The sequence below is a fragment of the Ranitomeya variabilis genome, chromosome 2 (genome assembly GCF_051348905.1).
Source record: "Ranitomeya variabilis isolate aRanVar5 chromosome 2, aRanVar5.hap1, whole genome shotgun sequence".
NCBI lineage: Eukaryota > Metazoa > Chordata > Amphibia > Anura > Dendrobatidae > Ranitomeya > Ranitomeya variabilis.
In genome coordinates, this window is record NC_135233.1 from 55,599,988 (window position 1) to 55,612,531 (window position 12,544).

The following is a 12,544-nucleotide window of genomic DNA, read 5'->3' on the forward strand; positions in this document are numbered from 1 at the left end:
CTCCAAGCTGTTCAGGCTTGAGAGCCAACTACCAATTAAGTAGATCAGGTGGTGTGCATCTCTGTAATGAGGAGGGGTGTTGTCTAATGACATCAAAACCCTATATAAGGTGTGCTTAATTATTAGGCAACTTCCTTTCCTTTGGCAAAATGGGTCAGAAGCTAGATTTGACAAGCTCAGTAAAGTCCAAAATTGTGAGATGTCTTGCAGAGGGATGCAGCAGTCTTGAAATTGCCAAACTTTTGAAGCGTGATCACCGAATAATCAAGTGTTTCATGGCAAATAGCCAACAGGGTCGCAAGAAGCGTGTTGGGCAAAAAAGGCGCAAAATAACTGCCCATGAATTGAGGAAAATCAAGCGTGAAGCTGCCAAGATGCCATTTGCCACCAGTTTAGCCATATTTCAGAGCTGCATCGTTACTGGAGTAACAAAAAGCACAAGGTGTGCAATACTCAGGGACATGGCCAATGTAAGAAAGGCTGAAAAACGACCACCTTTGATCAAGAAACATAAGATAAAACGTCAAGACTGGGCGAAGAAATATCTTAAGACTGACTTTTCAAAGGTTTTATGGACTGATGAAATGAGAGTGACTCTTGATGGGCCAGATGGATGGACCAGAGGCTGGATCAGTGAAGGGCAGAGAGCTCCACTCCGACTCAGACGCCAGTAAGGTGGAGGTGGGGTACTGGAATGGGCTGGTATCATCAAAGATGAACTTGTGGGACCTTTTCGGGTTGAGGATGGAGTGAAGCTCAACTCCCTGACCTACTGCCAGTTTCTGGAAGACAACTACTTTAGGCAGTAGTACAGGAAGAAGTCGGTATCATTAAAAAAAACATCACATGCCTCCAACTACTCCACAGCGTGGCTGGCCAGTAAAGGTCTCAAAGAAGAAAAAATAATGACATGGCCCCCTTGTTCACCTGATCTGAACCCCATAGAGAACCTGTGGTCCCTCATAAAATGTGAGATCTACAGGAAGGGAAAACAGTCCACCTCTCAGAACAGTGTCTGGGAGGCTGTGGTGGCTGCTGCACACAATGCTGATCGTAAACAGATTAAGCAACTGACAGAGTCTATGGATGGAAGGGTGTTGAGTGTCATCATAAAGAAAGGTGGCTATATTGGTCACTTATTTTTGGGGGTTTTGTTTTTGCACGTCACAAATGTTTATTTCTACATTTTGTGCAGTTATATTGGTTTACCTGGTGAAAATAAACAAGTGAGATGGGAATATATTTGGTTTTTATTAAGTTGCCTAATAATTCTGCACAGTAATAGATACCTGCACAAACAGATATCCTCCTAAGATAGCCAAATCTAAAAAAAAACACTCCAACTTCCAAAAATATTAAGCTTTGATATTTTTGAGTCTTTTGGGTTGATTGAGAACATAGTTGTTGATCAATAATAAAAATAATCCTCTAAAATACAACTTGCCTAATAATTCTGCACACAGTATAGATTTAAAGTTGGGATTATGGTTGAGGGTTATGGTTGAGGGTTAGGGTTAGTGTTGGGCTTATTGTTGGGGTTGAAGGTTAGAGTTGGGGTTGGGTTTTTTCCAAAGTTAAAAAGAAATGATGACGATATGATGACTAGTGTTGAGCACAAGTGATTGCTACTTGAGTTTGCATCAGGATTCTCGGGTATGCATCCAGCATCGCGAGTGTTCGAGTAATATGCTCGAATCTACGTCACAAATGTTTTGCTGCTGTTAAACAGCCATAAAACATGCGAGGATTGCCTGCTTTACATGGGTAAAATGCGGGGCGGGGACTCGAGCATGTCGCTTGAGCACTCGCGATACTCGTTGCATACCCGAGCACCAATGCAAACTTGAGTAGCGAACACTAGAACTCAACACTAAAAATGACATATTCAATATGACGATCTAATGTTATCAAATTCTATGTGGTACTTTTGGGTTCAAAATCCTCACTATTCCCCTGTATAAAATCCTTGAGGGGTGTAGTTTTCAAAATGGGGTCATGTATGGGGAGTTTCCACTGTTTAGGTACAACAGGGGCTCTCCAAAACAACATGGTGTCAGCTCTCGATTCCAGCCATTTTTGCATTCAAAAAGTCAAATGGTGCTGCTTTCCTTTCGAGCCTTGCCGTATGCCCAAATAGTAGTTTTCCCTGAGGTATCAGCATACACAGGAGAAATTGCACAACAAATTTTATGGTTCACTTTCTCCCGTTACCTTTGTGAAAGTAAAAAAATTATGGCTAAAGTAAACTTTTTGTGGAAAAAAAAGTAATATGTTAATTTTTTCCTTCCACATTCCATTAATTCCTGTGAAGCACCTGAAGGGTTAATAAACTTCTTGAATGTGGTTTTGAGCACTTTGAGGGTCTAGTTTTTAGAATAGTGTCATTTTGGGGTATTTTTTGCCATATAGGCCCCCCCAAAGTCACTTTAAATGGGATGTGGTCCCTAAAAAAGTGATTTTGAAAATTTTGTTGGAAAAATGAGAAATTGCTAGTCAACTTTGAACCCTTCTAACTTACTAATAAAAAAAATTATATATAAAAAAAAAGGATGACGATATAAATTAGACATATGGGAAATGTTATTTCTTAACTATTTTGTGTGGTATAACTATCTGAGTTAAGTGAATAACATTTTTTAATCAACATTTTTTTATTTTCATAAATTTACACAAATCATATGAGCAAAATATATCACTAACATGAAGTACAATATGTCACAAAAAAAATTTCTCAGAATCACTGGGATCTGTTGACGCATTATTAACATACTAGCTGAAGAGCCCGGCGTTGCCTGGGCATAGTAAATATCTGTGGTTAGTTATAGCACCTCACTTCTCTTATTTTCCCATCACGCCTCTCATTTTCCCCCTCACATCTTTCATTTTCCCCCTCACATCTCTCATTTTCTCCCTCACACTTCTCATTTCCCCCCTCACCCATCTTATTTTCCCCTCACTCCTCTCATTCCCCCCTAACACTAGTCATTTCGACCTCACATCTGTCATTTTCCGATCACTCCACTATTTTCCCTCCCTCACTCCTCTCATTTTGCACTCACACCTTTTCATTTTCACCTCACACCTCTCATTTTCACCTCACACCTCTCATTTTCTCCTCAGTATATACATGTTTCATCTCCCTTATATATAGTATACACCTGTATGTCATCTCCTGTATATAGTATAAACCTGTATGTCATCTCCTCTGTATATAGTATATACCTGTATGTCATCTCCCCTGTAAATAGTATATACACCTGCTGTATGTCATCTCATCCTGTATATAGTATATACCTGTATGTCATCTCCTCCTGTATATAGTATATACCTGTATGTCATCTCTTCTGTATATAGTATATACCCGTATGTCATCTCCCCTGTATATAGTATATACCTGCTGTATGTCATTTCCTCCTCTATATACCTATGTGTCATCTCCTCTTTTATATAGTATATACCTGTATGTCATCTCCTCCTGTATATAGTATATGTGTGTCATTTCCTCCTGTATATAGTATATACCTGTATGTCATCTCCTCCTATATATAGTATATACCTGTATGTCATCTCCTCCTGTATATAGTATATACCTGTAAGTCATCTCCTCCTGTATATAGTATATACCTGTGTGTCATCTCCTCTTATAAATAGTATAAACCTGTATGTCATCTCCTCCTGTATATAGTATATACCTGTGTGTCATCTCCTCCTGTATATAGTATATACCTGTGTGTCATCTCCTCCTATATATAGTATGTACCTGTATGTCATCTCCTCCTCTATATAGTATATACCTGTGTGTCATCTCTCCTGTATATAGTATATATCTGTGTGTCATCTCTCCTGTATATAGTATATACCTGTGTGTCATCTCCCCTGTAAATAGTATAAACCTGTATGTCATCTCCTCCTGTATATAGTATATATCTGTGTGTCATCTCCTCCTGTATTAGACCTCGATCACACGTTATTTGCTCAGTATTTTTACCTCGGTATTTGTAAGCTAAATTGGCAGCCTGATAAATCCCCAGCCAACAGGAAGCCCTCCCCTCTGGCAGTATATATTAGCTCACACATACACATAATAGACTGGTCATGTGACTGACAGCTGCCGTATTTCCTATATGGTACATTTGATGCTCTTGTAGTTTGTCTGCTTATTAATCAGATTTTTATTTCTGAAGGATAATACCAGACTTGTGTGTGTTTTAGGGCGAGTTTCATGTGTCAAGCTGTGTGTGTTGAGTTGCGTGTGGCGACATGCATGTAGCGACTTTTGTGAGATGAGTTTTGTGTGGCGACATGCGTGTAGGAACTTTTTGTGTGTCGAGTTGCTTGTGACAGGTTAGTGTAGCAAGTTGTGTGCAGCAAGTTTTGCGCGTAGCGAGTTTTGCGCGTGGCGCGTTTTATTTGTGGTGCGTTTTGAGTATGTACAAGTTTTGTGTGAGGCAACTTTTGCATGTGTTGCAACTTTTGTGCATGTGGCAATTTTTCCGCGTGTGCAAGTTTTGCGTGTGGTGAGTTTTCCATGAGGTGAGTTTTGCACGTGTGGCGAGTTTTGCGTGAGCCTAGTTTTGCATGTGGCGAGTTTTGTATGTGGCAAATTTTGCACGTGGCGAGTTTTGAGCGGTGATTTTTGTGTTTCGACTTTTATGTGGTGAGGTTGGTGTATGTGTGGTGAAACGTGTGCTGAGGGTGATATATGTTCAAGCACGTGGTAGTGTGTGGCGCATTTTGTGTGTGTGTTCATATCCCTGTCTGTGGTGAGTATCCCATGTCGGGGCCCCACCTTAGCAACTGTACAGTATATACTCTTTGGCGCCATCGCTCTCATTCTTTAAGTCCCCCTTGTTCACATCTGGCAGCTGTTAATTTGCCTCCAACACTTTTCCTTTCACTTTTTCCCCATTATGTAGATAGGGGCAAAATTGTTTGGTGAATTGGAAAGCGCGGGGTTAAAATTTCACCTCACAACATAGCCTATGACGCTCTCGGGGTCCAGACGTGTGACTGTGCAAAATTTTGTGGCTGTAGCTGCGACGGTGCAGATGCCAATCACGGACATACACACACACACACAGCTTTATATATTAGATAAAGTGTTACTGGTCAGATTTCACAAATTTGGCATGGTCATTAAGGTCAAAATTAGCTCCGTTACTTAGGGGTTAAATACATGTAACATAAAAAAGTAGAAGTGGCACCTTCCTCATATTCCAGCAGACTGTAGATCATCAACTAAATAATCCATTATAAAACAAGAAATGGACATTAGAGAGGTGGAGTGGAGGGGGAAGATGCAGCTGCAGAAAACTTCCGCAGTCTGTGTGTCAGACCGCATGCTATGAGAGGGGGGGAAGGTGGAGCAGAATCTGCTGTAATCAATGAGTCTTCCATCTGCCTCATTGTGTAGAAGTTATCTTCAGGATTAGTGGTCTATAACCACAATGACAAATGCTGGATATTAAATACAGATAAAGATATTTTTGCAGATAATAAAAACTAAGACAAATATTTTCACAAATAAATATGCAAATTGTCTCTTCAGAGAGGAAGAGGACTAGAACTCTAGTGCCACCTAATGGAAGTAGCAATCCTAACAGTCAATGTCGACCCTTTAACGAGCCTTGTCACATGACTTAGGATAAAAGCCAAAACCAGAATCTCGATTTGCAGACACTGTGTTTCGGGGTACTGCCCCTCGTCAGTGCAAAGTGGAGATCTGGTTTGGCTGAGTGAGAGGCATCTGACCGGGATCCAAGAAGTATCGTTTCTCCTTGCGGGGAGTGACATGTTAAGCATGCCGAGCTGAGGAGACTTAAAGCCGCAATGCTCCTCTGGGAAATATGCTAATTATGCAAATTGTCTCTTCAGAATAGGAAGAGGACTAGAACTCTAGTGCCACCTATTGGAAGTAGCAATCTTAACAGTCAATGTCGACCCTTTAACGAGCACAAGGCTGTGGAAATCCATTTGGCTTTTTAGAGAAATCCATCATTGATATTGTTTGTGCGGCAGGGTGGGACATTTCACTTGCAGCTCTCCCTCCTTTCTACCTTTTCCCTTTTCCATGCACTCTAGCTTTGGATGAGCATGAATGTGTTCTAAAGGAACAGAAAAGAGTTAAGGTCCCAATAATCAGTATACTAAAGTCAAATGAATCCGATGAAATTGGTGGTATTGTCTGACAATATGACGTGTATAGGGACCTCCTGACTCTTCCTTTACAGATAATGTTAGGAGACAGAAGGATCCGGCCTGCTGAATTTCAGCAGCCGACCCTTTTATTCTATTGGAGATAAACCATTGCCAGAGGAGTCTGGCAGCAGCTCTTTCACAGAGAAAACAGGACTAATCGGCAGGGAGCTGGGAGAAATAACCGTCTGTCGAACATTCGTGTGGTCAACAGCTATTTAACATGTATGGGGGCCTTAAAAACTGCTAGAAACCTCTTATCTCCCTTGGGGAAAAAAATTGGGCATAAAAACTCAACATGCCTGATCCTGTTGTGGAAACCTCCAGACACAGTAAAGATATACCTAAGTTGGTAGTCAGCTGACATTAATGTGAATGACTGGCGTAACATTTATCATTATTCCCTACTTGGCTAATAAAAGTTACATGGTGAAATATCCGGTCGGGCTGCATTCACACATGCAGTTTTTGGAACCAAATTAAGAATTGCATTTAGATTTGGCTGAAAAGAAAACCGGTTTCAAAATTTATACTAAAAACTGCAAGTGCGACTCCAGCCCCAGCGACTCTGGTGGTGCAGCTTCATCATCTAAGCTTATTAAAGTTAGCAGAGATTTTTGTATTTACAGTCAACATGTAAGAAAAATAAATGAAAATTAATTTGCCAGTGTGCGCAGCCATGCCTGCAAACACTGAGGCCTTTGATAATGTAATGTAATTGAAGCAGTTGTATTCCTTCAAGTTTTCACATGAGCATTATTATCATATCTGAATCTGAAGAGCCCCCATGTGTATAAAAGAAGCAAAGAATGGTGAACTCAACTATCAGTATCACATACTCAAGTCAACATCTGCTCTAGTTTTCACATCAGAGATATAAAGTGCAAGCAGCAAGATAAGAGCTAAATACCAATGTAATACTAGATGGAGATGATATAGACAATGTTATTTTAAGAAGTTGTTTCGCAAAATACAATACAAAACAGACTGATGCTGCATAACGAAGCCTTCTAGTATGGGGAAAATGCTGCAATGTGAGAGGCTAAGTTCACACTGGGCATTTTTGCTGCAAGTTTTTTTGCAAATTTTTCTTTCCATATCACAATTTGTATTTACGGCTTTCTTAGATTAATGTTTTAGGAAACAACACATGTACATAGTCACAATAATCAGATCCCTATCCTATCTTCTTCATTGAAGTGTCTAATGAGCCTGTGCAAAAGTCACTATGAACGGAAGTGCAGTACGGTCAGCTGTAACATCAACTATTGTGATAAGCCTCCTGAAAACTCTTGATGAAACGACAGGAAGTATGAGTCTTAAAGAGCCGCAAATGCCAAGTTAAAAATCACAAGATTACTTATGTTCTGTTTTAAATAAATATCATAATTTGAGAACAATGATACAAAGAAAAAAAAAACACTGCCAAATTTAACCCATTAAGTGATCAGGCCAAATTTTTCAAATCTGACGTCTCACTTTATGTGATAATAACTCTGAACTCTCAATAATTAACAAAAAACACCTGCAAAGGCTTCCTAAGCGTTTAACCCCTTAATGACCGCTGATACGCCTTTTAACAGTGGCAGTTTTTACCATCCCCAGCCTCGTGATCACCGTTATTCACGGAATAACGGCGATCGCAAAAAAAAAGTCTGATTTCCCATTTATTTCTCTCTCCTCTGCTGATATGATCTAGAATACCAAAGGAGAGAAAAATGGGGTCACCCAAGCCCCCCCCTGGTACCTTCGGTGCCTCCGATGTCTTCTTCCTGGAAGAAAATGGTGGGCGCATGCGCAGTGCGCCTGCCAAGATCTGCCGGTTGGCACCCAGGAACAACAGGAGATTTTTCCTATTGGTTCATTTTGATCACTGTGATATCACAGTGATCAAACTAAAAAAAAAAAGTAAATCAAACCCCCTTTATCACCCCCTTAGTTAGGTAGAAATAATAAAAAAAAAAATTCCATTAGAGTTAGGGTTGGGGCTAGGGTTGTGTTGGGGTTAGGGTTGTGGTGTTGGAGTTAGGGTGGTGTTGGGGGTTATGATTGTGGTTAGGGTTGGGATTAGGGTTAGGGGTGTGTTGGGGTTAGGGTTGGGATTAGGGCTGTTAAGGTTGGAGTTATAATTAGGGGATTCCACTGTTTAGGTACATCAGGGGGTCTCCAAACGCTACATGGCACCTGCCATTGATTCCAGCCAATTTTGCATTCAAAAAGTCAAATGGTGCTCCCTCCCTTTTGAGCCCTGCCATGTGCCCAAACAGTAGCTTTCCCCCACACACAGGATATTGGTGTACTCAGGAGAAATTTCACAACAACTTTTGCTGTCCATTTTCTCTTGTTACCATTGTGAAAATAAAAAAGTTTGGGTCTAAAGTAAATTTGTTGTGAAAAAAGTAAAATGTTCATTTTTTCTTTCCACATTGCTTTAGTCCTTGTGAAGCACCTGAAGGGTTAATACATTTTTTGAATGTGGTTTTGAGCACGTTGAGTGGTGCAGTTTTTAGAATGGTGTCACTTATGGGTATTTTCTGTCATATTGACCCCCAAACTCACTTCAAATGTGAAGTGGTCCCTAAAAAAAATGGTTCTGTAAATTTTGTTGGAAAAATGAGAAAATCGCTGGTCAAATTTTAACCCTTATAACATCCTAATTAAAAAAGAATTATGTTTCCAAAATTGCGCTGACGTAAAGTAAACATGTGGGAAATGTTATTTATTAACTATTTTGTGCGATATGACTCTCTGATTTAAAGGCACAAAAATTAAAAGTTTGAAAATTGCAATATTTTCAAAATTTTTGCCAAATTTCCATTTCTTTCATAAATAAACGCAAGTCATATAGAAGAAATTTTACCACTAACATGAAGTGCAATATCTCACACAAATAAAACAATCTCAGATTCAGTGGGATTTGTTGAAGCGTTCCAGAGCTATAACCTCATAAAGTGACAGTGGTCAGAATTGTAAAAATTGGCCTGGTCATTAAGTACAAAATTGGCTCTGTCACTAAGGGATTAAAAAGGTCATTTAGTCTGTTTCACTAGTCTCCACAATCATGGAGAAGACTGCTGACTTGACAGATGTCCAGAAGGCAGTCATTGACACACTCCACAAGGAAGGTAAGTTACAAAAGGTCATTGCTAAAGAAGCTGGCTGTTCAGAATGCTGTATCCAAGCAAATTAATGGAAAGGGAAAAAGTGTGGTAGAAAAAGGCGCACAAGCAACTGGGATAACCGCAGCCTTGAAAAGATTGTTAAGAAAAGGCCATTCAAAAATTTGGAGGAGATTCACAAGGAGTGGACTGCTGCTGGGGTCATTGCTTCAAGGGCCACCACACACAGACGTATCCAGGACATGGGCTACTAGTGTCACATTCCTTGTGTTAAGCCACTCATGACCAATAGACAACGACAGAAGCGTCTTACCTGGGCCAAGGAGAAAAAGAACTGGAATGTTGCTCAGTGGTCCAAGTTGTTGTTTTCAGAAGGAATTAAATTTTGCTTTTCATTTGGAAATCAAGGTCCCAGAGTCTGGAGGAAGAGTGGAGAGGCCACAATCCAAGCTGCTTGAGGTCTAGTGTGAAGTGTCCACAATCAGTGATGGTTTGGGGAGCCATGTCATCTGCTGGTGTAGGTCCACTGTGTTATCAAGACCAAAGTCAGCCCAGCCATCTACCAGAAAATTTTAGAGCACTTCATGCTTCCCTCTGCCGACAAGCTATTTGGAGATGGAAATTTCATTCTCCAGCAGGACTTGGCACCTGTCCACACTGCCAAAAGTACTACCAATACCTGGTTTAAAACAACAGTATCACTGTGCTTGGTTGGCCAGCAAACTCGTCTGACCATAACCTCTATGATGTATTGTCAAAAGGAAGATGAGACACCAGACCCAACAATACAGACGAGCTGAAGGCTGCTATCAAGACAACCTGGGCTTCCATAACACCTCAGCAGTGATACAGTCTGATCGCCTCCATTCCACGCCACATTGATGCAGTAATTAATGCAAAAGGAGCCCCGACCAAGTATTGAGTGCATTTACTGAACATACATTTCAGTAGGCCAACATTTCGGATTTTAAAATCATTTTTCAAGCTGGTGTTATAAAGTATTCTAATTTATTGAGATAATGACTTTTGGGTTTTCATTGGCTGTAAGCCACAATCATCAACATTAACAGAAATAAACACTTGAAATAGATCACTCTGTGTGTAATGACTCTATATAATATGAGTTTCACTTGTTATTTTGAAGAACTGAAATAAATTAACTTTTTGATGGTATTCTAATTTTGTGAGAAGCACCTGTACTTTATGTTATTGGTAAATTTAGTTTGATATGTTTTATGTTTATTTATATAAATATTAGAAATTTGACAAAAATGTCAGAGTTATCAATTTTCAAACTTTGAATAATTATCCCTTTTAGGGTACGTGCCCACAATCCGGATTTGCTGTGGGTTTGACACTACTTACGTATACAGCGTCAATCCCGCAGCGGCCAGGTGTTACAGCATAGTGGATGGGATTTTAAGAAATTCCATGTCCACTATGCGTCAACAGACCGCAGCGTGTCAATCTAGCGTCTCTGCAAGAGTAATGTCACCAATTTAATGTATTGGATGTGGTAAATCCGAATGGTTCAGTGAATACATGCGAATTTACCTGAAAACATGCACTGTGTCCAAAGCGCTGTTACTTCCGGATTGTGATCACTCGGTCTTAGGGTTCGCTCACATATATGTATAAATTCGACTAGTGCAATGTGAGAAAAAGTCGTGTTGCTCTCGACGTAATGCTATTTAATTAGGCAGAGTTCATCTGCAAGTTTTTCTTCACCTGTAATTGGGGTGAAGAAAAAATTGCAGACTGCTGTGTATGGCCGCGTAAAATGACCGAGGCTCACCAATGCAAGTCAATGGGTGCGAGAGAAGAAAAAAATCACACTGCACAAGGACCATGCGTGCACTTTTTACACACATCTCATAAGAAACCCAACATTTCATTAGCCAAGTACAGTAAATTCACAGCCCGAACTGTCAAAATAGAATAGATAGAATAGATATATAGATAGAATAGTGCAGTGCTTGTGTAGCTTACTGTGCATGTATTTAGCTAATAAATAAAAGAAAAAAATGGTGTCCTCAGGAGCTGCCACACACAATGCATGGAACACAAAGTTTTTTGTAACAGTCAATCTTTTACTAAACAGTCCAAGTTCATTAGCTGGGCACAAGTGGAATAGGGCACAGCAATTCACACTTCCTTCCTCCTTAGTACAACTTCTCTACTGGCTTGCCAGCAGTTCATTCTGGACAACCCCCAAGCCCACTGACTCCATGTCACGCAACATGTTGGAAAGGCTAAGTGCAACACGAAGACATAAGGGAAAGGGAACCAAACACTAGGGAAGGGGGAGTGGAGACCCTAGGCAGATCTAACATGACCCTGTGTGCCCTATCATCCCTATATAGGTTCCGCACCTATTGCTGAGCAGGATACCTAATCCCTGCCTGACCCTGGCAATAAGCCCTACACCGGGAAGGACAGGATAGCACTAGTCCATCCCCACTACCACTAAAGACAGATGGGATAAACAAACAAGGGAAACACTTAGCTCGAGTAGATTCAGAGAGAAACACGGATGTCTTCCAAATACCAGAGGAACATAGCTGACTTCTATAGCTCCAAGCCTCAACAAGGAAATGGAAACAGCAATATCAGCCACAACTTTCAGCAGCAAGCTTTTACATATAAATCCACACAACGGTATTCACATAGCGCGCGCGTGTTGTCTTCAGGGGCAAGAACAGGGTAAGGTAGTCCACATGAATCAGTTGTGATCCTGTGCTGTCCTGTCTGTAGACTCTCTTTACTTCCCCCCCTGTCCAGGAGATGTGGTATGATCAGACCATGTTCCTGTACGGTCAGACACAGCCATTACACAGTACACAGCAGGGGCACTTTTAAAAGATTATCTCAGCACAGGAACATTTTTTAAAACACATCAATTGTGGAAAATTATTATAATTCCAAGATCTATTGATTGAAATCAACTTTAAAATTAACTTTATTTGTGGGAAAATACAAAGTGGCATGACAGGAATGAAAAATGTTATTTTTACCACTTAACTGTTGCTAACATATGAACAGGCCCCTATAGCCAGAACACTGTAGGGCTGTTATTTGGCTGCGTACTACATTGGCAAATATCAGGACCACACAATCATAATCTCAGGGTGCTGATGGGGTTAAAGAGGAAGCCCCCACCCTCTGCTAACCATCTAGAAGCTGTAGTCACTATTGACAGCAGCATCTAATGGGTTAAATGGCCATGGTTG